Below are 24,162 nucleotides of genomic sequence, written 5' to 3'. Positions count from 1 at the left end.
TAAATTTGCACTAACCAGTGAGTTCAGTATCTTCTCATTAGGGCTTCGATGTTATCTATATCATTCAGTGTCAAAATGTCTAAGTCTCTTTTCAAAGGTTTCCTTGGCAACAACAAAACCCCTCTGGAACCTAACGATGAATGCTACACATGTAGTGAAGAATAACCATGTTTGTCCAAATGAGCAATTTAATTTCATGCAAGGTCATAGCGGCAAGCTACATCCCAACAACTTCTTTTCAATAATTTTAAAACCAGATATTCATCATGTTTGCTTGCAAACATTTCACAAAGTTTCGTGTAATTAGCACAACTGGTCAACAGGGACATGGTCTAACAGAGTTATCTCCCTTCACACACCAAACTCTTGTTACAAGCCCCCTGTGTCCGAATCTAATTAAAATTAGACTTGTAATTCCGCTCTACGTTACTCTTTTATTGGAGCGTAACGTAGAGTATCGTAGTGGAGCGGAATTACAAGTCTAATTTTAATCCCGAGTCTCTCGGTCTAGTGCAAAACGACCTACCAGAATGGGACGAACAGATTAATTAGAGAGCAGGATAATGGCATTTAATGGAACATGAGTATGTTCAATATTTTGGCTCTTAAAATATAGCAGTAGAAGAGTAAATAAAAAAAAGAGTAAATAAAAAAAAAACATATAAAAATAAATTGGAGATGCGGGGGATCGAACCCCGGGCCTTTCACATGCAAAGCGAACGCTCTACCACTGAGCTACATCCCCGCCATATTCACTCATAATAACTATCTCAAATGGCTCACTACCTAAAATAAACTATGATTGTTCACAATTATGACGATGGTGTAATCTTCTGCCACTCGACATTTCTGTTATCGTATCTATAATCAATAAACAACTTTAGCATGTATCTAGCTGCAGTAGTAGCTGGTGGCTAGGTAATGGAATGCTATATACATTGGATATTAGTCCGCTAAACCTGCCTATATTATTAGGCTTTTTTATTTATCTATTTTTTGCCTAATATATATATATTAGGCAAAAAATAATTAAAAAAGCCTAATAATATAGGCCAGTTGAGCGCACTAATTGTATATGTGTACATGTTTGGTATAGACAATAGACAATGTTTATTAAACCAATCAAGGTCCCGCACGGGGCATTTACATACAAAACATTTATGATTACATAAAGTAGACATCATACAGGACAACTTTTAAAGTGAAAACGCACTTATATGACGAGAGATTCTTAACCAGATAACTATAAAGGTTATATAATAGTATAAAGCCAGTACGCTGACCCACAGGGACCTGGCACGAATTTCTAATCAACAGTATATAGTATTATAGTATCAAATGTATGCAATCTACGGTAAAGAAAAACGGACATATTGTTGTAATCCGAGGGTTTTTTTTTTAAATAAATGGGCTCTATATATCAGTGATACATATCTTACCTTAAAGAGAAATAATTCATCTTTCCAATGAGTGCTTGATGAACAATGATATACATTTTTTGTATACACGTATATACTTTTGGTTAGAAATTCGTGCCAGGTCCCTATGCGCTGATTTGTTCACTTTGTGCCTTGTGGACAAATGACAGCAAGTGAGAGTCATTCTGTGCAGATTTTGTTCTACACTGCCCGATTTAATTGCAAATCGATGCTCATCCTCAATGGCTGTTTCTTTGTACATTGTACACTAAGAGCAACACGTATGATAAAACCACTATAATTTATATCAAGGGGATGTAGCTCAGTGGTAGAGCGTTCGCTTCGCATGTGAAAGGCCCCGGGTTCAATCCCCGGCATCTCCAATATTTGTCACATTTCGAACCATTAATCTTTTTGCAACCATTTTAACATTTATTTTAACATTTGAAATATTTCGTTTTATACATGTATATAGGTGTGGACATACATCGAATACGATAAATACCCCATGTACATGTATTGTAGTGAAATCAGTTATCAACTGTTGATTTCTGCGTTAGACTTGTACCTGTTGTCCCTATGGCTCATTGACTTTCCTCTTTCTAACTATGTTCTTCCTAACGTCTCCCTTGACACCGCCTCACTTTCTGTGAAGTAGGTTTTGGGTTCTTTCCCCTCATCGAGACACACCATAGTCTAAAAGGGGGAGTGGGACGACTGGTTTGCCCTTTGGCAGTGTAATGTGACCGGGTGATATGTGATACTTATTCGAGATACAGTGGCATTGTTCGCCCCTGTGAGGAAGGCTCTGGGTTCTGTCCCCTGGCCGAGACACACCAAAGTCTATAAAAGTGGTAGTTTCTGCTCCTGCTTAGCGCTCAGCAAAAAGGGAGTGGGACGACTGGTTCGCCCGTTGTCAGTATAATGTGACCGGGTGGGGTGTGTTGCTTGGTGTCTTCGGCGGCATGCTCCAGTGATATAGCACTATAAAAAGGGCAACAGTTCCACTATACAAGAAGACACAACATGAATATACCGCAGTCCCCCGAAACACGCACCTCGCACAACATACACGCAGCACACCGCATACATGGGAGGCCGTCCTTACATGACCATAGCTGTTAATAGGACGTTAATTAAACAAACAAACAAACAAACAAATGGAAGATAAAAATGTAATTGGGGAGGGGGGGGGGGCAAAGGTCCTCAATATTTCGTCAGCACCCCACTCCCCCATCAACTATATAAACTAACCAAGGCAAAGTGAAGTATATGACGGTATAAGTGACACTCAAAACGTGACCATTGTGACGTCACTAATGTTGACGTGGTGACGTCAACTGATCACCGTCAAAATGGCTGTTCCATCTTGTGGATTAAATTGCCGTTGATAAACGGTTTTCCTGGTCTAGCTTAAACAATGTTAATGCAGAGACCCTAAAATGAGTTGATATTAAGCCTTATTTGTTTTAGATATACTAGCTACAAACCTGGTATATACTATATACAAGACAATTAATCAAAGTACATTGTTATGTTTGAAATTATGCTCATATGGCATTGTAATTGTGGAATCATATATATAAACTTTAAAGCTATTCATAACGATTAATCGATTCATATTGAAGAAACTGTTTTCATCATTTCAACTCCAAATATATAAGTATATCACCTTTTCAAAAAAATTCATCAATGGTGCATTGGATTCGATGAAACAGTTCTTATAGTTAAACTATCATATGTATTTATAAATTGTATCTACTAAATGAAATATGTGATCAATTTACAGACGTGATTTTGGTATCATGATAGAACTGATAATTAATTGTCTATGTCCATTTCTTTCTTTATCCAATACTACTATTTAAAACAAGATACATATACTTATCTATTCTTATTGAAATTCTAAACACTTATTTTGCATTATTTATTACCCATAGATTCATTAATGTTAAGGTATTAAACAAGTAATGATATGTTGACGGATATACTACATGCAGTTGATCTCGACAAACTTCAATTTGCTTACTTTATTTTTTTGTATAATAAATACACTTAATCCGTACAATTTCCCCTATTTTATGAAGATAAGTGATTACCATCAAAAGGAAATATGCTTACATATACATTTATTTAAGCATTTCATCGGGGTATGAAAGAAATTTTGTTTGCAAACCGTGTGAATCCACGTAGTGAAATGACTTAACAATGTTACATTTGCAATTATCTATCAAATCTTTTCGATATAAAACGATCTTGTCATATGGGGGACTTACTGTTCAGTAACCCATGAAATATTTGTATACTATTATTATTTTTCACGTAGGCAAATTATATACTAAAACGTTTTAGATACAACTTGTTTCTGTGCTGGCACAACGTAAAGCTGCGATACATCTGTCTGAGTTATCTCCCTTTGTTTACTCCATGATGCAAAAATGATACAAAAAAAATGAAAACTTGTTTACCCGAAACGCTTATATGAGCATGTTTTTTTTAAGTTTATCTTATGATCTGCATAATACAAGAAATAATTCCGAGTCCACAAAACCGCTTCCTGACTACTTTTTTTTTTTTTTTTAAATTGGGAGAAATCATTATTTCTGACAAAGTTTATCTCATTTAAAATGTTTGAAAACCCAACAGTCGTTATTTGTATCTGAAAATTTACCAAAATGTTTATATTGAAAAAGCCGTTTTGCTCTCAGTATCAACACTTATTTCAAATGTCGAATTTGAATAGAAATCTTAAAATAAAAACGAACAAAAAACACAAACTGGTCCCACTTCACTTTTCAAATAAACTCAAATTCATTACAAAAGAGAATATACTCGACCTATGCCAGCTGAAACAAAAATAATTTCCTTTGGTGAACCTGAATAAGCGTAGCTCATGACTTTGAAAGTGATGTCGAAAGCATTACAAAATACGAAACTACACACTCGGTTAGCTCCATATCTGTCATAAAAACAACATGGCTGCGCCCAGTAACTGCAATGTGTTTTAGAAAACAACGAGTAAATTGACATCTGTTCACAATAAACTCTACATCGTAAGTAGATATCAAATCAACTGACGAATGTGGTATATCTCTAACTTTCTGCAATAAGTCTCTCATACTACATACAGAGTTTTCAATCTAATTTACAGTCGAATCATCGTGTTGTCGCAGAGATTTAAATCTCTGGTTGTCGTAAGGGTTTTTCTTTCATTAAATAATAATGATAGAATTGATTAGACATATTTCCTAAAAAAAACCTCGGAACGGATAAATCAATATGTGGTATTGTATATTTATTGTTTATCATCATATATATAAACGATAGGCCTACAATATTTCGTGAATTATTGAATTTAAAAAAAAATCGTAACAAAAAAAAACTCTTTCAAAAATATGGAACGCTTCACGAATTTGCGTGTCATCCTTGCGCAGGGGCCATGCTAATCTTCTCTGTATCGTTCCAATTTTAATATATGTACTGCCGATTAAAGCGAGTACATCTACCGTAGGACTGTGACACTTTTATATACCCGTGTGTAGCTTTCGTCGATCAATCTAAGTGATGAATGATTTGCATACCACTGGATATGATATATGTTTAACGTATTGTGAACGTTGAGAGGGGAGGTAACTCCCTTAAGACATTCATAAAATGTGTTACGTCATAAAACGTATTATAAACGTTTCATATTACTTGATAGATAAGGGGAAATAACTCGTATAAAGTTGATAAGGTCCAGCATACATGTGCATATATATACGGCATCGTTAGAATGTCAATAATTTCTGCATATTGCACAAAGATAATAAGGACTTCACTTCATAATCATATTCATCGAGATCAAACTGTTTCGTTACTAGCCTGAAGCAAGTTAACTTATAATTATTGACATTGAATCATATACGAAGTCAAGTGCAAGCGGGTTTAAAAAGAAATTAAAAACAAATAATAATATTTTAAAAATATATGTGGAGATGCGGGGGATCGAACCCCGGGCCTTTCACATGCAAAGCGAACGCTCTACCACTGAGCTACATCCCCGACTTATTTAACATCATTGACATACTCGACACATAAGCTATTTTTAAAAAAAAAAACTTTTAATGTCATTTTAATGGGTAAAACGCACTCTTTTTGTCCTCTTAATGGTTTGTATACCCTTTTAATATAGATTCCCTACTGAATATCCATCGCTGACAGATTTAGAGTTAGCCACCGGCTACTACTCTCAAGACACTATCCTGTTCGGTTCGACCAATCAACCCTATTAGGCACTAGATTTCTAGGGCGACCAGACAGAAATAGGCTTGTCATGCAACCAATAGGTCGAGGTCACCAAGACACCTACCCAAAATTATTTTTATTGTTAATTTATAACTTACGTTCACGCAGTGTGGTCATCTAAACTATTGATATTTTGTATTTTTTAGTAAGAAAACTAATATAGATAAATTCAATGAAGTGAAAAACACTTTTTGCAAAAAGCTTGTGCACTTCTTTAACCATTAAAAATGAAGTAAGATTACAATATAATTACATATATTAATAAAAAAAATATGGAACGCTTCACGAATTTGCGTGTCATCCTTGCGCAGGGGCCATGCTAATCTTCTCTGTATCGTTCCAATTTTAATATATGTACTGCCGATTAAAGCGAGTACATCTTATACAGGACTGTGACACTATTATATACCCGTGTTTATCTTTCGTCTATCGATCTGGGTGATAAATGGTTTGCATACATTGTTAATGACGTCATCAAACGTATAATAAACGTTGTGGTATTTAGGGGAAGTAACTCCTATTGGTATATCCTATTTTCACATCGATCATAGCTGACCACAATGAATTTTACAAAAGCCACAGAAGAAACCTATAGAGGAATTGTTTAGAAAAATCTAGTCATCGAATCAGTACAACACGTGGTTTAACGTGTTTATGAAAGATGAATCCCCAGGAACTAGCATGTTATATCAGTGGGATTCAACTTATTGAGCTAGTACCAAATATATTGTTGAGGATATATCAATTTTTGATAACAACACACAATCTTATTATTTTTTTTTATTTAATTCGATTTAAGTAACATAGAAAATGACAAAATTGTCTAAATTAGACTAATATTGTGTCACATAGTTTATAAAGTTTTGTTCTTCGTGATATAGAATAAAAATAAATGAAATGTCGGAATATAGTTGAAGGATCTTCGCAATGAATTTGTTCCTAATTAGTGCAGTGAGTCCCATCCTCCACAGGAGGCGCGCCGATTGGAGGCGCGCTGCAGAAATTATGAAAACTTATTCGAGTTACTTCCCTTTATCTGTGTAGAATGCACTAACTAATCTGGGTGTGATGCAGAGGCTAGACTTCAATATCAAACGGTTACTGAATCTATATTTGCCTGTATATATGAAACGCGTAATTTCAACTGTCGATATAATCTGCGAAATCAAATCCATTACGTTGAATGAGCCTTACCTATTAGCCCCTACATTTCAAGAATAACCCTATAAACATTTGTTAATTAATTTGAAAATAATCCATCCAGCTATCATAAACGATACTCATCATTTTAACTATCAGTATAACACATACATGTAGTGCCATAGATTTTATAAACAATTAATTATTTTTAATACTTTTATCTTGAAGTAAACTTATAAACTCAAACTTTTCAATGGCGGTAATGGTGTAAAGTAAGTAACTTTTGTAATGGAAGAAAAAATACTACTATGCCTGCTCCTGTATTTTTTATTGGGAAAAATACTATTTGTCAGTGATGGAGCATTTTTAAAATGTTCCACGAATTATTGAGGAAATGGCAACATAATTTGGAATCATTTGTACGTAACGCAACATAGTCTCATATGCATTGTCATATGATGAGCATAGCATAAAATGATATGCATAATGGGAAGAAAACGTATATAAAAATGAACTTGGAGATGCGGGGGATCGAACCCCGGGCCTTTCACATGCAAAGCGAACGCTCTACCACTGAGCTACATCCCCTACACATTTCAAAAAGATTGACACATTGAACAAATCGTGAGTATTTCTATTTGTAGCCCACATTCCTTGTAATCCCTTAGGATAGAGACGATCGTCACAATGTGGATAACTGGATAGTGTTCACACGGTAGCCCCCAGCTACTACTTAATACATTACAAACTGTCCAGTATTAGACAAAGAAACCTAGCAGTTCAAAACAAACAAACAAAAAAATAGTCTGTCATTCAACTAATAGAAATCAAGCAAAACAGCCGAGATATAAGTTTAATCTCTTAATTTGCTGCTGCAGACAATATGCTGAAATTAATCAAATGTTTATTTATTTTATTTTTATTGCGAAACGGCAAAATGGGTACGAGTATATAAATTCTATGAAATAGGACTGAAACAATTTATATTTTTGAAATCAAGGTCACCTTCATTGTGATATTTGAAATAAATCGTAAGAAATATCTTCACAGAATTTTTAATGTAAAAAGACCATAAAAAATATGGAACGCTTCACGAATTTGCGTGTCATCCTTGCGCAGGGGCCATGCTAATCTTCTCTGTATCGTTCCAATTTTAATATATGTACTGCCGATTAAAGCGAGTACACCTCTTACAAGGACTGTGACAGTATTATATACCTGTGTGTAGCTTTCGCTTATCGATCTGGGTGATGAATGATTTGCATACAGCGTTCTCTGACGTCATCAAACGTATGGTAAACGTTATGGTATTTAGGGGAAGTAACTCGTATGGTATTTCCGATTTCCACGTCGATCATAGATGATCAATGAATTTTACAAAAGATAAAGAAGAAACAGAGTATGGTAGCAACTTTATAAAAAAAATCTAGGACTCGAGAATCTGTAAAGAAAATGGTTAAATCTATAAAACTTATGACAGTTGAAAAGCAACTAGAATTTTATACCAGTAAAATTAACATTATTGGGTACTTCAACGAAACGAAAGTACAAAAAATAAAGTTTTCCTTTAAGGATAATTTTAATTTTTGATAACGTCACACAATCATAAAATTTCAAATTAAACCGAACTACATAATGAAAAAAATAAATTGTCTAATATTATGCATACATAGTTTAGAAAGTTTTGTTTTTCATAAAATAAAATAAAAATGAATAAAATGTCGGCATAATCGGATGATCGGAATTTAAAATATGTTTTATCTTATGTATTAGTGCAGCGAGTCATAAAAGGGTGGCCCATCCCTGGCCAGAGGCGCGCTTCAGAAATTATGAAAACTTATTCGATTTACTTCCCTTTATCTGCACTAACCGGGATGTGACGGTTTATCTGAAACGTGTAATATTTGCGAAATCAAATTCATTTCGTTGAATGGGCCTGATGTCCATTAGCCCCTTCTTTTCAAGAAAACACTCCTTAATTTGATTATCTAAAAATGATCCCTGGTTTATTGGGGAAATGGTAAACTAATTAGGAACTGATTGTACGTAACGCATTCAATGTTATTTTATGAAGGAAATACATTAGTAGATTTTGTTCATCAAAGAAAATTGATTAAAAGTTTGTAAAGACCGCGTAGTGACATTAACTGCACTATCCTTAGTTTAAACATATCATGTTGTCATAATTAGCAGCATCCTCGATACTCCAGGGGTTCCGATCACTTACGATTGGAACACCTGTAATATCAAGGATGAATTAGCTCATGGATCGATCAAAAGTTAAATCAAACTTGCAAACGCAAACAGTCATAATAGTTGAATCAGAGATGTACTAAGTATTTGAAATTCGACAAATTATTCACACTTTTGAAAATTTCATGGATTTTGGGGCCAAAAAGAACCCAATTCATACATAGTCCCTTGCACATTATAGCTGAATCAGAGATGTACTAATTGTTGAAATTCGACAAATTATTCACAGTTTTGAAAATTTCATGGATTTGGGGGCCAAAAGGGGCCCAATTTGCACGTTTATTGGAAACAAGACAGTTCTAATGGAAGTTGGAGTAGTTGGGATTATTATAATATACAGACCACTTGCATATTACAGAGTTATCTGCTCTGGCGGGTAGGTATTGATTGTGACGTCATGTGTTTGCGAGTGTAACGTCATACTTTTCGGAGAAAACGACGTGAACTGCGCTCAAAAAACAATGACGTAACAATCGATACCTACCCGCAAGGGAGATAACTCTGTAATATGCAAAGACGGTGCATGCACCTGCTTAATCGTATTGCCTTATACGATTTGGAATTTCAACGTTGCCAATTAAAATACTTAAAATTCCACTACCTTCCAAGTGGCTTTTACTTTTTTAAACGAATTGTAAAACAATATCGTTTTTTTGTTTTTTTGTATTTTTTGCAGAGACGCAAAAATTATTAGATTAACTTTAATACTACACTCATCATCATCTTTTGAACAATCTAATTGAAATAAATCAAATGTTAATTTTCATAAGACGGGTCGTCCCAATTACCGCTCGTTTAGTTGACTATCACTGCGCTAGACGGTAAAAACAGCGAAATGAATCTTGATTGTTCATATAGATAACGGAGAGAATTTTCCATTTATTTGGTGTTGTAACCTCATCTTTGGCCATCTATATATATGTTCTTCTGTTAGTGTTGGTTTTAAGATACTCGATTTTTGTTTTGTTTCGGAGAGGTAGTGGGCCTTTAACAATGTCTTGGAATTTGTCAATAGTTTTTGTTTTATGTTTCATGAGGAATGTCGAACAATATACTTATGCTATATTTTGCTTCGTGGTTATCATATGTAAATGAATTAGCCTATTGATTGTGTCATTGTGAATTAAAGTGTTACACACCTCGGAAACCAATTATCAATATCTAATATATATTTTGGAAATTCCAAACTAGTAGATATAGTCGATCCACTGAAATCACCACACACAAAGTTTAACATGTAGACTCTAACACATCTATTCAAAATTATAACTGGTTTTATGAAAAAGGAAAGACACCAATGAGAATACGAAATAATGTAATTGTTTTGTTGTTAAAGTTTACGTACGAGCGCTCTGTTTATGTGTTAGTGCTTCCTTAAACTTTTATGTATGTTGTATTGATGTGGTTTTAAAAACGCTTTCATTGGCATTTAGGAAGACAAGAGTCTGAAAGATTATGACTAACTCCGATTTAACACGTTAGTCGGCGTCACAAAAAGCTTAATTTTTAATGACAACTAATTCATTAATAATTTAATATCTGCGACAAATAGTCTAATAAGGGACATCAAAGATACGCCGCTTATATTCGGGTATAGATCTTAAAATGACTAGCCGTCAGACATTCAAAAGGTGAATCGCTGGAGACGAATTCCACATAAAATAAAATACCGACATCATTTCGATTACTATGGTTACTCGATCGTAACATCAGAGCGTGAGAAAAAAATGCATCGATATCCAATAAATAGCTTTGTCGTTCTAAATTGATTGGAGTTATGTCCCTTGCTTGGTCACGATCCGAACTCGGTTTTTAGTTGTCAATATCTAATTCTAATTTAACTATAGATTTACATATATAATATGAAGATAAGTATATTACTTTAAGTAATGTAAAATTTGAAAAAAACATGTATATTAGATAATATTACTGATAACAATATACATATATGTGGTAAAACCTCGAGCACCTGATAATCATCATTGATGCATCATCGATAATCCAGGCGTTAACTATTTCTATCTCATCCTCGATGCTCCAGGGGTTATTATTGCTGATGTTATATCCACGTCAGTGATAGTAACTCCTGGAATATCGAGAATGTCACTTTCATGGATATAATGTCAGTGATGCTAACCCCTGGAGCATTGGGAATGTGATTGTCAAAATCCTCAACTGGCTATATCTATTTGTCCAGTCAAGGACGTATACATCCTTGGTCCAGTACATATGTCAAAAGACAGGTATATGACGGGAAAGGTGATTTTTTTAAAATAAGGAAACCGTAAACGTTTTGCTTAAAATGTAATACATGTAAAGTTTATCTTCCACAGTAGTTTTTTTTCCTTATCTGTTCCAAATTATAGAGGTTCCGTAAAACGATCGCACAGGGGTTTGTTTATTATTTAAAATGTATTTATTTATTTTTATATACTTTGATTTTATGCGTTTATATTTTTAAATTAATGCGTTTGATGGGCATTGATCTAAGTCTAAATCTAGACCCTTGTAACATTTACTAATGGTTTATGGACACTACATCATCGAGACTCCAGGGGTTACTATCACTGTCGTTATATGCACCCCTGGACTATCTCATTGTAACACTGGCGGCAACAGAACACTCATTAAGTCCTCAATGTACATCAAAAGTGTCGTATAACGGTACACTGTGATTGACGGTGTGGTTTTGAAGTTGGGCGTCGCTCTCTCTGTAGTCTTCATTGCAAGTCTTTGCAGACATGTGATTGGTCAGACTTTTTCTGCTGAACTGTTTTCAGTTTTACTATGAGATAGTGCAGGAGTGGATGTAACATCAGTGATAGTAACCCCTGGAGTATCGCGGATGTGGACACTAAGGTGGGTTCGAATAATATGTAACTAATTCTGAGATCCATGTGGGAGTATCGAGGTCGTAAAAAGTCTGAATATCGGTAATGAACTGTTACAAACACTCCTCAAAATAATCAATTAAAGTCATTATCTTGATTTTCTTACATAATTTATATTTTCACTTCTTTTCATTTCTATGTACAGTAAGAATTAAAGTTGTCAAATCTACACAATTTAGACTGTAATTAAATTGCCAAAATTATGATTTAATATGTAACGGTAAAGACGACTCTGATTTCAATCATCATGAACATGTATTAATCACTGCGAATGGTCTTTTTTTAAGTATATGGTGTCTCTATCGTAACAACCCTGTCACCAGTGTCATAGCGATCTATTCCATCAACTAGAACAGCTTCAATAAAACAATGCCTCAATGTCTGCCATTGTACGTTTAATCTGTCAAGAAATATATCATGCTAACTTCTTATTAAAACTTCAGTCTGAAAAAAAATAAGAGAAGTCCATTTTTAATTCCTTTGTCTTCTAATTCCAAAGTCTACATGTAGTAAAAGATTCGGTATTTACTTCGTGTTAATGGATAATCCTAAACTGATGTATTGATTACAACTTTTGTTTGTAAGATATGTTACATTGTATACAAGTCAGTGTCGTATGTACAAATGAACCTGAAACTCAAAATATACTTTTAACATTTAGACCAGAGCTTCAACTATCAAACTGTCAAGGTATTCCGTTGAATGGTCGATCAACTCTGAGCTGCAAGTTAGAAGCCCATGCTATGTACAGAAAGAACATTTTTTTTATGATTTTTTGAAGTGTAATCAGGCTTTCACATCTTGAAATGATGCTGACTGGTTTTGATGACATAAAACAAACAACAATATTAATGATAATAATAATAATAATAAAAAAACAACGTTTTCATGATAACATAAACGAATTCATTATTCGTCGATGTCTGAAATATTTTTAATAATTTTTACATATCAAATGAGTATGGAATGTTAATACTATCTACATAGTACGTAGTAGTATTCGATCGTACGTGTAGTAGTATTCGATCGTACGTGTAGTAGTATTCGATCGTTCGATCGTACGTGTAGTAGTATTCGATCGTACGTGTAGTAGTATTCGATCGTACGTGTAATTCGATCGTACGTGTAGTAGTATTCGATCGTACGTGTAGTAGTATTCGATCGTACGTGTACTAGTATTCGATCGTACGTGTAGTAGTATTCGATCATACGTGTAGTAGTATTCGATCGTACGTGTAGTAGTATTCTATCATACGTGTAGTAGTATTCGATCGTACGTGTAGTAGTATTCGATCGTACGTGTAGTAGTATTCGATCGTACGTGTAGTAGTATTCTATCATACGTGTAGTAGTATTCGATCGTACGTGTAGTAGTATTCTATCGTACGTGTAGTAGTATTCGATCGTACGTGTAGTAGTATTCGATCGTACGTGTAGTAGTATTCGATCGTACGTGTAGTAGTATTCTATCGTGTAGTAGTATTCGATCGTACGTGTAGTAGTATTCGATCGTACGTGTGTAGTATATTCGTGTAGTAGTATTCGTCGTACGTGTAGTAGTATTCGATCGTACGTGTAGTAGTATTCGATCGTACGTGTAGTAGTATTCGATCGTACGTGTAGTAGTATTCGATCGTACGTGTAGTAGTATTCGATCGTACGTGTAGTAGTATTCGATCGTACGTGTAGTAGTATTCGATCGTACGTGTAGTAGTATTCGACGTACTTCGTCATGACGGTAGAACCTGTATCTGATTCGATTTGTACAGTAGAACCTTGTTAGTCGACACTTTGGTTTGTGTGTACAGTAGAAACCTTGTTAGTCTGGACACTTTGGTTTGTGTGTGACAGTAGAACCTTGTTAGTCTGGACACTTTGGTTTGTGTGTACAGTAGAACCTTGTTAGTCTGGACACTTTGGTTTGTGTGTACAGTAGAACCTTGTTAGTCTGGACACTTTGGTTTGTGTGTACAGTAGAACCTTGTTAGTCTGGACACTTTGGTTTGTGTGTACAGTAGAACCTTGTTAGTCTGGACACTTTGGTTTGTGTGTACAGTAGAACCTTGTTAGTCTGGACACTTTGGTTTGTGTGTACAGTAGAACCTTGTTAGTCTGGACACTTTGGTTTGTGTGTACAGTAGAACCTTGTTAGTCTGGACACTTTGGTTTGTGTGTACAGTAGAACCTTGTTAGTCTGGACACTTTTGGTTTGTGTGTACAGTAGAACCTTGTTAGTCTGGACACTTTGGTTTGTGTGTACAGTAGAACCTTGTTAGTCTGGACACTTTGGTTTGTGTGTACAGTAGAACCTTGTTAGTCTGGACACTTTGGTTTGTGTGTACAGTAGAACCTTGTTAGTCTGGACACTTTGGTTTGTGTGTACAGTAGAACCTTGTTAGTCTGGACACTTTGGTTTGTGTGTACAGTAGAACCTTGTTAGTCTGGACACTTTGGTTTGTGTGTACAGTAGAACCTTGTTAGTCTGGACACTTTGGTTTGTGTGTACAGTAGAACCTTGTTAGTCTGGACACTTTGGTTTGTGTGTACAGTAGAACCTTGTTAGTCTGGACACTTTGGTTTGTGTGTACAGTAGAACCTTGTTAGTCTGGACACTTTGGTTTGTGTGTACAGTAGAACCTTGTTAGTCTGGACACTTTGGTTTGTGTGTACAGTAGAACCTTGTTAGTCTGGACACTTTGGTTTGTGTGTACAGTAGAACCTTGTTAGTCTGGACACTTTGGTTTGTGTGTACAGTAGAACCTTGTTAGTCTGGACACTTTGGTTTGTGTGTACAGTAGAACCTTGTTAGTCTGGACACTTTGGTTTGTGTGTACAGTAGAACCTTGTTAGTCTGGACACTTTGGTTTATGTGTACAGTAGAACCTTGTTAGTCTGGACACTTTGGTTTGTGTGTACAGTAGAACCTTGTTAGTCTGGACACTTTGGTTTGTGTGTACAGTAGAACCTTGTTAGTCTGGACACTTTGGTTTGTGTGTACAGTAGAACCTTGTTAGTCTGGACACTTTGGTTTGTGTGTGTACAGTAGAACCTTGTTAGTCTGGACACTTTGGTTTGTGTGTACAGTAGAACCTTGTTAGTCTGGACACTTTGGTTTGTGTGTACAGTAGAACCTTGTTAGTCTGGACACTTTGGTTTGTGTGTACAGTAGAACCTTGTTAGTCTGGACACTTTTGGTTTGTGTGTACAGTAGAACCTTGTTAGTCTGGACACTTTGGTTTGTGTGTACAGTAGAACCTTGTTAGTCTGGACACTTTGGTTTGTGTGTACAGTAGAACCTTGTTAGTCTGGACACTTTGGTTTGTGTGTACAGTAGAACCTTGTTAGTCTGGACACTTTGGTTTGTGTGTACAGTAGAACCTTGTTAGTCTGGACACTTTGGTTTGTGTGTACAGTAGAACCTTGTTAGTCTGGACACTTTGGTTTGTGTGTACAGTAGAACCTTGTTAGTCTGGACACTTTGGTTTGTGTGTACAGTAGAACCTTGTTAGTCTGGACACTTTGGTTTGTGTGTACAGTAGAACCTTGTTAGTCTGGACACTTTGGTTTGTGTGTACAGTAGAACCTTGTTAGTCTGGACACTTTGGTTTGTGTGTACAGTAGAAACCTTGTTAGTCTGGACACTTTGGTTTGTGTGTACAGTAGAACCTTGTTAGTCTGGACACTTTGGTTTGTGTGTACAGTAGAACCTTGTTAGTCTGGACACTTTGGTTTGTGTGTGTACAGTAGAACCTTGTTAGTCTGGACACTTTGGTTTGTGAGTACAGTAGTACCTTGTTAGTCTGGACACTTTGGTTTGTGTGTACAGTAGAACCTTGTTAGTCTGGACACTTTGGTTTGTGTGTACAGTAGAACCTTGTTAGTCTGGACACTTTGGTTTGTGTGTACAGTAGAACCTTGTTAGTCTGGACACTTTGGTTTGTGTGTACAGTAGAACCTTGTTAGTCTGGACACTTTGGTTTGTGTGTACAGTAGAACCTTGTTAGTCTGGACACTTTGGTTTGTGTGTACAGTAGAACCTTGTTAGTCTGGACACTTTGGTTTGTGTGTACAGTAGAACCTTGTTAGTCTGGACACTTTGGTTTGTGTGTACAGTAGAACCTTGTTAGTCTGGACACTTTGGTTTGTGTGTACAGTAGAACCTTGTTAGTCTGGACACTTTGGTTTGTGTGTACAGTAGAACCTTGTTAGTCTGGACACTTTGGTTTGTGTGTACAGTAGAACCTTGTTAGTCTGGACACTTTGGTTTGTGTGTACAGTAGAACCTTGTTAGTCTGGACACTTTGGTTTGTGTGTACAGTAGAACCTTGTTAGTCTGGACACTTTGGTTTGTGTGTACAGTAGAACCTTGTTAGTCTGGACACTTTGGTTTGTGTGTACAGTAGAACCTTGTTAGTCTGGACACTTTGGTTTGTGTGTACAGTAGAACCTTGTTAGTCTGGACACTTTGGTTTGTGTGTACAGTAGAACCTTGTTAGTCTGGACACTTTGGTTTGTTTTGTGTGTACAGTAGAACCTTGTTAGTCTGGACACTTTGGTTTGTGTGTACAGTAGAACCTTGTTAGTCTGGACACTTTGGTTTGTGTGTACAGTAGAACCTTGTTAGTCTGGACACTTTGGTTTGTGTGTACAGTAGAACCTTGTTAGTCTGGACACTTTGGTTTGTGTGTACAGTAGAACCTTGTTAGTCTGGACACACTTTGGTTTGTGTGTACAGTAGAACCTTGTTAGTCTGGACACTTTGGTTTGTGTGTACAGTAGAACCTTGTTAGTCTGGACACTTTTGGTTTGTGTGTACAGTAGAACCTTGTTAGTCTGGACACTTTGGTTTGTGTGTACAGTAGAACCTTGTTAGTCTGGACACTTTGGTTTGTGTGTACAGTAGAACCTTGTTAGTCTGGACACTTTGGTTTGTGTGTACAGTAGAACCTTGTTAGTCTGGACACTTTGGTTTGTGTGTACAGTAGAACCTTGTTAGTCTGGACACTTTGGTTTGTGTGTACAGTAGAACCTTGTTAGTCTGGACACTTTGGTTTGTGTGTACAGTAGAACTTGTTAGTCTGCACATTTTTGTGTTGTGTGTACAGTAGAACCTTGTTAGTCTGGACACTTTGGTTTGTGTGTACAGTAGAACCTTGTTAGTCTGGACACTTTGGTTTGTGTGTACAATATTACACTTGGTGTGTTAACTGTACACTTTGGTTGTGTGTACAGTAGAACCTTGTTAGTCTGGACACTTTGGTTTGTGTGTACAGTAGAACCTTGTTAGTCTGGACACTTTGGTTTGTGTGTACAGTAGAACCTTGTTAGTCTGGACACTTTGGTTTGTGTGTACAGTAGAACCTTGTTAGTCTGGACACTTTGGTTTGTGTGTACAGTAGAACCTTGTTAGTCTGGACACTTTGGTTTGTGTGTACAGTAGAACCTTGTTAGTCTGGACACTTTGGTTTGTGTGTACAGTAGAACCTTGTTAGTCTGGACACTTTGGTTTGTGTGTACAGTAGAACCTTGTTAGTCTGGACACTTTGGTTTGTGTGTACAGTAGAACCTTGTTAGTCTGGACACTTTGGTTTGTGTGTACAGTAGAACCTTGTTAGTCTGGACACTTTGGTTTGTGTGTACAGTAGAACCTTGTTAGTCTGGACACTTTGGTTTGTGTGTACAGTAGAACCTTGTTAGTCTGGACACTTTGGTTTGTGTGTACAGTAGAACCTTGTTAGTCTGGACACTTTGGTTTGTGTGTACAGTAGAACCTTGTTAGTCTGGACACTTTGGTTTGTGTGTACAGTAGAACCTTGTTAGTCTGGACACTTTGGTTTGTGTGTACAGTAGAACCTTGTTAGTCTGGACACTTTGGTTTATGTGTACAGTAGAACCTTGTTAGTCTGGACACTTTGGTTTATGTGTACAGTAGAACCTTGTTAGTCTGGACACTTTGGTTTGTGTGTACAGTAGAACCTTGTTAGTCTGGACACTTTGGTTTGTGTGTACAGTAGAACCTTGTTAGTCTTGACACTTTGGTTTGTGTGTACAGTAGAACCTTGTTAGTCTGGACACTTTGGTTTGTGTGTACAGTAGTACCCTTGTGAGACACTGGACACTTTGGTTTGTGTGTACAGTAGAACCTTGTTAGTCTGGACACTTTGGTTTGTGTGTACAGTAGAACCTTGTTAGTCTGGACACTTTGGTTTGTGTGTACAGTAGAACCTTGTTAGTCTGGACACTTTGGTTTGTGTGTACAGTAGAACCTTGTTAGTCTGGACACTTTGGTTTGTGTGTACAGTAGAACCTTGTTAGTCTGGACACTTTGGTTTGTGTGTACAGTAGAACCTTGTTAGTCTGGACACTTTGGTTTGTGTGTACAGTAGAACCTTGTTAGTCTGCACACTTTGGTTTGTGTGTACAGTAGAACCTTGTTAGTCTGGACACTTTGGTTTGTGTGTACAGTAGAACCTTGTTAGTCTGGACACTTTGGTTTGTGTGTACAGTAGAACCTTGTTAGTCTGGACACTTTGGTTTGTGTGTACAGTAGAACCTTGTTAGTCTGGACACTTTGGTTTGTGTGTACAGTAGAACCTTGTTTGTTAGTCTGGACACTTTGGTTTGTGTGGACAGTAGAACCTTGTTAGTCTGGACACTTTGGTTTGTGTGTACAGTAGAACCTTGTTAGTCTGGACACTTTAGTTTGTGTGTACAGTAGAACCTTGTTAGTCTGGACACTTTGGTTTGTGTGTACAGTAGAACCTTGTTAGTCTGGACACTTTGGTTTGTGTGTACAGTAGAACCTTGTTAGTCTGCACACTTTGGTTTGTGTGTACAGTAGAACCTTGTTAGTCTGGACACTTTGGTTTGTGTGTACAGTAGAACCTTGTTAGTCTGGACACTTTGGTTTGTGTGTACAGTAGAACCTTGTTAGTCTGGACACTTTGGTTTGTGTGTACAGTAGAACCTTGTTAGTCTGGACACTTTGGTTTGTGTGTACAGTAGAACCTTGTTAGTCTGCACACTTTGGTTTGTGTGTACAGTAGAACCTTGTTAGTCTGGACACTTTGGTTTGTGTGTACAGTAGAACCTTGTTAGTCTGGACACTTTGGTTTGTGTTTAAAGTAGAACCTTGTTAGTCTGGACACTTTGGTTTGTGTGTACAGTAGAACCTTGTTAGTCTGGACACTTTGGTTTGTGTGTACAGTAGAACCTTGTTAGTCTGGACACTTTGGTTTGTGTGTACAGTAGAACCTTGTTAGTCTGGACATTTGGTTTGTGTGTACAGTAGAACCTTGTTAGTCTGGACACTTTGGTTTGTGTGTACAGTAGAACCTTGTTAGTCTGGACACTTTGGTTTATGTGTACAGTAGAACCTTGTTAGTCTGGACACTTTGGTTTATGTGTACAGTAGAACCTTGTTAGTCTGGACACTTTGGTTTGTGTGTACAGTAGAACCTTGTTAGTCTGGACACTTTGGTTTGTTTGTACAGTAGAACCTTGTTAGTCTGGACACTTTGGTTTGTGTGTACAGTAGAACCTTGTTAGTCTGGACACTTTGGTTTATGTGTACAGTAGAACCTTGTTAGTCTGGACACTTTGGTTTGTGTGTACAGTAGAACCTTGTTAGTCTGGACACTTTGGTTTGTGTGTACAGTAGAACCTTGTTAGTCTGGACACTTTGGTTTGTGTGTACAGTAGAACCTTGTTAGTCTGGACACTTTGGTTTGTGTGTACAGTAGAACCTTGTTAGTCTGGACACTTTGGTTTGTGTGTACAGTAGAACCTTGTTAGTCTGGACACTTTGGTTTGTGTGTACAGTAGAACCTTGTTAGTCTGGACACTTTGGTTTGTGTGTACAGTAGAACCTTGTTAGTCTGGACACTTTGGTTTGTGTGTAAGTAGAACCTTGTTAGTCTGGACACTTTGGTTTGTGTGTACAGTAGAACCTTGTTAGTCTGGACACTTTGGTTTGTGTGTACAGTAGAACCTTGTTAGTCTGGACACTTTGGTTTGTGTGTACAGTAGAACCTTGTTAGTCTGGACACTTTGGTTTGTGTGTACAGTAGAACCTTGTTAGTCTGGACACTTTGGTTTGTGTGTACAGTAGAACCTTGTTAGTCTGGACACTTTGGTTTGTGTGTACAGTAGAACCTTGTTAGTCTGGACACTTTGGTTTTGGTGTACAGTAAAACCTTGTTAGTCTGGACACTTTGGTTTGTGTGTACAGTAGAACCTTGTTAGTCTGGACACTTTGGTTTGTGTGTACAGTAGAACCTTGTTAGTCTGGACACTTTGGTTTGTGTGTACAGTAGAACCTTGTTAGTCTGGACACTTTGGTTTGTGTGTAAAGTAGAACCTTGTTAGTCTGGACACTTTGGTTTGTGTGTACAGTAGAACCTTGTTAGTCTGGACACTTTGGTTTGTGTGTACAGTAGAACCTTGTTAGTCTGGACACTTTGGTTTGTGTGTACAGTAGAACCTTGTTAGTCTGGACACTTTGGTTTGTGTGTACAGTAGAACCTTGTTAGTCTGCACACTTTGGTTTGTGTGTACAGTAGAACCTTGTTAGTCTGGACACTTTGGTTTGTGTGTACAGTAGAACCTTGTTAGTCTGGACACTTTGGTTTGTGTATACAGTAGAACCTTGTTAGTCTGGACACTTTGGTTTGTGTGTACAGTAGAACCTTGTTAGTCTGGACACTTTGGTTTGTGTGTACAGTAGAACCTTGTTAGTCTGGACACTTTGGTTTGTGTGTACAGTAGAACCTTGTTAGTCTGGACACTTTGGTTTGTGTGTACAGTAGAACCTTGTTAGTCTGGACACTTTGGTTTGTGTGTACAGTAGAACCTTGTTAGTCTGGACACTTTGGTTTGTGTGTACAGTAGAACCTTGTTAGTCTGGACACTTTGGTTTGTGTGTACAGTAGAACCTTGTTAGTCTGGACACTTTGGTTTGTGTGTACAGTAGAACCTTGTTAGTCTGGACACTTTGGTTTTTGTGTACAGTAGAACCTTGTTAGTCTGGACACTTTGGTTTGTGTGTACAGTAGAACCTTGTTAGTCTGGACACTTTGGTTTGTGTGTACAGTAGAACCTTGTTAGTCTGGACACTTTGGTTTGTGTGTACAGTAGAACCTTGTTAGTCTGGACACTTTGGTTTGTGTGTACAGTAGAACCTTGTTAGTCTGGACACTTTGGTTTGTGTGTACAGTAGAACCTTGTTAGTCTGGACACTTTGGTTTGTGTGTACAGTAGAACCTTGTTAGTCTGGACACTTTGGTTTGTGTGTACAGTAGAACCTTGTTAGTCTGGACACTTTGGTTTGTGTGTACAGTAGAACCTTGTTAGTCTGGACACTTTGGTTTGTGTGTACAGTAGAACCTTGTTAGTCTGGACACTTTGGTTTGTGTGTACAGTAGAACCTTGTTAGTCTGACACTTTGGTTTGTGTGTACAGTAGAACCTTGTTAGTCTGGACACTTTGGTTTGTGTGTACAGTAGAACCTTGTTAGTCTGGACACTTTGGTTTGTGTGTACAGTAGAACCTTGTTAGTCTGGACACTTTGGTTTTGTGTGTACAGTAGAACCTTGTTAGTCTGGACACTTTGGTTTGTGTGTACAGTAGAACCTTGTTAGTCTGGACACTTTGGTTTGTGTGTACAGTAGAACCTTGTTAGTCTGGACACTTTGGTTTGTGTGTACAGTAGAACCTTGTTAGTCTGACACTTGGTTGTACAGTAGAACCTTGTTAGTCTGCACACTTTGGTTTGTATATACAGTAGAACCTTGTTAGTCTGCACACTTTGGTTTGTATATACAGTAGAACCTTGTTAGTCTGCACACTTTGGTTTGTATGTACAGTAGAACCTTGTTAGTCTGCACACTTTGGTTTGTATGTACAGTAGAACCTTGTTAGTCTGCACACTTTGGTTTGTATGTACAGTAGAACCTTGTTAGTCTGCACACTTTGGTTTGTATATACAGTAGAACCTTGTTAGTCTGCACACTTTGGTTTGTATGTACAGTAGAACCTTGTTAGTCTGCACACTTTGGTTTGTATATACAGTAGAACCTTGTTAGTCTGCACACTTTGGTTTGTATGTACAGTAGAACCTTGTTAGTCTGCACACTTTGGTTTGTGTGTACAGTAGAACCTTGTTAGTCTGCACACTTTGGTTTGTATATACAGTAGAACCTTGTTAGTCTGCACACTTTGGTTTGTATGTACAGTAGAACCTTGTTAGTCTGGACACTTTGGTTTGTGTGTACAGTAGAACCTTGTTAGTCTGGACACTTTGGTTTGTGTGTACAGTAGAACCTTGTTAGTCTGGACACTTCGGTTTGTGTGTACAGTAGAACCTTGTTAGTCTGGACACTTTGGTTTGTGTGTACAGTAGAATCTTGTTAGTCTGCACACTTTGGTTTGTGTGTACAGTAGAACCTTGTTAGTCTGGACACTTTGGTTTGTGTGTACAGTAGAACCTTGTTAGTCTGGACACTTTGGTTTGTGTGTACAGTAGAACCTTGTTAGTCTGGACACTTTGGTTTGTGTGTACAGTAGAATCTTGTTAGTCTGCACACTTTGGTTTGTATGTACAGTAGAACCTTGTGAGTCTGGAAACTTTGGTATGTGTGTAGATTCAGATTCTTTTATTTCCTTGTATTTTTTTTAAAACATCGGAGAGTTGACATAAACATATACAATATAACAATGCAGACAGTGCTGGACAAACATAGAACCTAGTCTGGATTTCGATATAACCTTTTATGAACCCTGGTTGTTCTATGCATTCGAGCATCGCTGGTCCTGACTCTCTTCCCAGACCATGACAGTATTTTGCTATATTTGCGGTTTTTTGGTTAGACACATATATAAGTTTTCAATTTGTATAATCTTTTATAACGTTCATGGAGATTTGGAGTATATTAAATTCTTTATATCCAGACGAATCCTGAAAAAAGTATTCGGTTCTGTAACTAAACAATTTAACATACTTTGTTTAATTAGAGAAAACATTCCCGAAACAAAATCTCCCAGTGTGATCTTAGTTAATAACTTAACACGGAAGATTAATTTCGCTGTTTTGTCGTCTGGCGCAGTGATAGTCAACTAACGCACGGGAAACATTTATTTAATTGAATAGTTCAGAATGTGATGATAAGTGCAGTATTTACGTTAAGCTTTCCTAATCTGTAAAATTATTTATCTCGTTTTTATATTTCATTTTAAAAACCAAAAGCTGTTTCAGAAAGTTAGTAGGCATTTATAGATGCATTCGATGGCGGAGCCTTCCTTTTACAACAAAAATAAAACAAGGTACATTATTTATTTATCAACAATAAAAATCGAATCAGTCAAAAGTTATATTTTAAAAAAAACTATTAACATTGAAATATCGGCACAATGTGATAAAAAATAGAGTTTATCATTACAATTACAATCGAATGTCGCCTAAAAATGATAAAAAATAAATGCCAATCGAATAATTTCAGCGGTAAAATAAAGAAACTACCCTTGTGCAAGCTAATGAATATTCAGTAGATGTGTGCATTATATATGATACATGAGAGCATGGCTAGCCTGTCCGTCTCGTGGCCCTATTGTCTCTGTGTCTCGCCGACCGTATCATCTGCCCACATCTAATTGAACAAACTATCTAAACAATAAACCTAGTCAGTTTGACGGACGGCAGAGATCACGAAAACGTCCGGATATTTTTAACGTGTTGTTTTATCAGTTTTATTAGATGCGTTTGCTAGACTAAAGTTAATTGCATGTTTTTTCTTTCAATAGTGAAAATTGTTTTTCAATTTGTCAGATTCGTGAAAAGAATATAAGTATTTATTTTATAAAGCTTCTCACGCCCGAACAAGTTGTCTCCTACTCGAGTATCGACTACTTTAGGATGGTAGCGTTAGCTTTGTTCTCGACTCGTAACTGTAGCGAAGCAGCGCCATGTTGGCGGGGCGGGGCTTAGCTTTCGTCTCGTGCGGACAATGGATTGTCATTAGTGGCGCGTGCTCTTAATTGGTTGTCAATTACCATGGGGCATCTGGGGATTTATACACAGGTGCGAACGTGGTATAAAGTTATAATTATGGTCGATAGCTGGACATCGTATTCTATTCTATTTCAGCCACCGAGACAAATAATAATGAAATTGTGAGACG

The 24,162-nt window shown here is 36.9% G+C and overlaps 7 non-coding genes across 7 annotated transcripts; 1 reads left to right on the top strand and 6 right to left on the bottom strand.

Annotated features, from left to right (window-relative positions):
- Nucleotides 1-673: 673 nt before the first annotated feature.
- Nucleotides 674-745, bottom strand: Trnaa-ugc (transfer RNA alanine (anticodon UGC)). The gene has a single exon. It is a non-coding gene; the product is annotated as a tRNA-Ala (tRNA).
- Nucleotides 746-1,729: 984 nt separating this feature from the next.
- On the top strand, nt 1,730-1,801 carry Trnaa-cgc (transfer RNA alanine (anticodon CGC)). The gene has a single exon. It is a non-coding gene; the product is annotated as a tRNA-Ala (tRNA).
- Nucleotides 1,802-4,807: 3,006 nt separating this feature from the next.
- On the bottom strand, nt 4,808-4,918 carry LOC138306802 (U6 spliceosomal RNA). The gene has a single exon (XR_011205920.1). It is a non-coding gene; the product is annotated as a U6 spliceosomal RNA (small nuclear RNA).
- Nucleotides 4,919-5,390: 472 nt separating this feature from the next.
- Trnaa-ugc (transfer RNA alanine (anticodon UGC)) lies at nt 5,391-5,462 on the bottom strand. The gene has a single exon. It is a non-coding gene; the product is annotated as a tRNA-Ala (tRNA).
- Nucleotides 5,463-5,971: 509 nt separating this feature from the next.
- Nucleotides 5,972-6,082, bottom strand: LOC138306801 (U6 spliceosomal RNA). The gene has a single exon (XR_011205919.1). It is a non-coding gene; the product is annotated as a U6 spliceosomal RNA (small nuclear RNA).
- Nucleotides 6,083-7,361: 1,279 nt separating this feature from the next.
- Trnaa-ugc (transfer RNA alanine (anticodon UGC)) lies at nt 7,362-7,433 on the bottom strand. The gene has a single exon. It is a non-coding gene; the product is annotated as a tRNA-Ala (tRNA).
- A 486-nt stretch (nt 7,434-7,919) lies between these two features.
- LOC138306800 (U6 spliceosomal RNA) lies at nt 7,920-8,030 on the bottom strand. Its single transcript, XR_011205918.1, has one exon. It is a non-coding gene; the product is annotated as a U6 spliceosomal RNA (small nuclear RNA).
- Between the last annotated feature and the right edge of the window lie 16,132 nt (nt 8,031-24,162).

This window comes from Argopecten irradians, chromosome 13, assembly GCF_041381155.1.
Source record: "Argopecten irradians isolate NY chromosome 13, Ai_NY, whole genome shotgun sequence".
NCBI classification, from domain to species: Eukaryota; Metazoa; Mollusca; class Bivalvia; order Pectinida; family Pectinidae; genus Argopecten; species Argopecten irradians.
The sequence above is the reverse complement of the archived record's forward strand: the minus strand, read 5'-3'. Positions and strand labels throughout refer to the sequence as shown.